Source organism: Hemitrygon akajei, chromosome 2 (genome assembly GCF_048418815.1).
Source record: "Hemitrygon akajei chromosome 2, sHemAka1.3, whole genome shotgun sequence".
In the NCBI taxonomy this organism is placed as follows: Eukaryota; Metazoa; Chordata; class Chondrichthyes; order Myliobatiformes; family Dasyatidae; genus Hemitrygon; species Hemitrygon akajei.
In genome coordinates, this window is record NC_133125.1 from 139841749 (window position 1) to 139843794 (window position 2046).

Below are 2046 nucleotides of genomic sequence, written 5' to 3' on the forward strand. Positions count from 1 at the left end.
GACTTTTCTAACTTTTGTTTTTGAAGTTTGGGTGATTTCAGACTAATCTCTAAGTTGCTTTAACACCAGAACAAGAATTTACCATCTCAGTATCTTGCATCAAGTATGGTAAAATGTACATTGCGGTCTCATTCAAAATTTCATTCCAGAATTTAAAAATACAACCACGGCTATATCGTGCATTTGGAGCCACAGACCCGAGGGCAAATTTCTACGTTAAAATATTTTTGGAAATTTGAGATCCATTGTGGAGAGCTGAACATTGACACTGGAGCACTCTTGCTCCAAGACAACAGACATTGGAAGCTGGATTAACAGTGAGTGCTTTAATCAAAAGTAGATGAGCAAAGTGGAGGTCTGGAAGAACAGCAAAATTTCATTGTGGAAAGAAATCCCTAAAATTTATGACGCAGTTTTAAAATAATTACAATATATATCTATATATCTCTCCTTCCACATTTTAGTCCTCTTTCTCTCTCCCTGTGTCAAAGGTACATTTATTATCAAAGCATGTATGCAACATACAACTCTGAGATTTGTCTTCCCCAGATAGCCATACAACAAAGAAAACCATGGAAACTGTTCAAAGAAAAAATATCAGCCCCCCCCCACACAAAAGAACCAACAAACCAGACCAAATGACAACAAGAAAATCAAACCCAAAACTCCCCAACACACAAAAAATACTTAACAAATCGCACCAAACAGCAACAAGAAAGAACAGGTGAAAAACATAGAACAGCAAGTGTCCACAGCTCAACCCATAAATCGCAGAACTTCGGTGAAATCCTCCAACAACATCGAGAGAGAGAGACCAGTCGAACACAGAGGCCTTCTGAGATCCGTCCCACACCAGCATTCATTAGCAATCATTTCGAGAGGACTGGAATATAAAAGCAAGGGTGTGATTCTGAGGCTTTATAAAGCATTGATCAGACCGCACTTGGAGTATTGTGAGCTTTTTTTGGGCCCTTTGCTCTAGAACAGAGGTGCTGGTATTGGACAGGGTCCAGAGGAGTTCCATGAAAATTATTCCAGGAATGACAGGGTTAACATGAACAGCCCTTGATAGCTCTGGAGTTGTAGAATGAGGGGCTCTCGTTGAAACCTATCAAATATCTAGATATATTGGATGTGGAGATGATGTTTCCTATAGTCAGGGAGTCTCGGATCACAGGGCACAGCGTCATGTAGAGGGATATCCTTTTAGAACAGAAGTGAGAAGGAATTTCTTTAGCAAGAGGGAAGTGAATCTGTGGAATTTGTTGCCACACTTGGATGAGGGCCAAGATATTGGGTGTATATAAAGCAGAGGTTGATAGGTTCTTGATTTGTCAGGGCATCAAAGATTACAGTGAGAAGCAAGAGAATGGGGCTGAGAGGTGAATTAATCAGGTACGCTGGAATGGCAGAGCAGACTCAAGTGGGCCAAATAACTTAACCTTGCTCCTATGTCTCCCCCTCTACCCCCCTCTCTCCCCCACCCCTCTCTTCCCCCATGTCACCTCTCTTCCCCTTCCCCCTCTCTCTGCCCCCTCCCTGTCCCCCACCCCTCTCTTCCCCCATGTCACCTCTCTTCCCCTTCCCCCTCTCTCTGCCCCCTCCCTCTCCCCCTTCACTATTTCCCATCTTTTTTTTACATCTCTCCCCTTATCTCCTGCCCACCCATCACCTCCCTCTGGTGCTCCTCTCCCCTTTTCTTTCTTCCATATCTCTCACCAATTAACATCCCATCTTATTGTAATTTTTTATCTTGCCCTGTACTGCTACCATAATATTACAAATTTCATGGCTTATATATCTGATAATAAACCTAATTGTGATTCTTTAGTTATATATCAAATCCCCTCAAACTCCGAGCTACCAGACTATTAAACCTATCCAGTTCACTACTTTCTCAGAGGGAAATCTGTCAACACACCCCCTCCGATCTATATGTGACTCCAGCTCTTACCACCTCTTCATCTTGGGGCAGTCAGGGATATGTATTAAATACTGACATTGCCAGTATTTATTTATTTATTTTTAATTTACTTATTCGAGCCA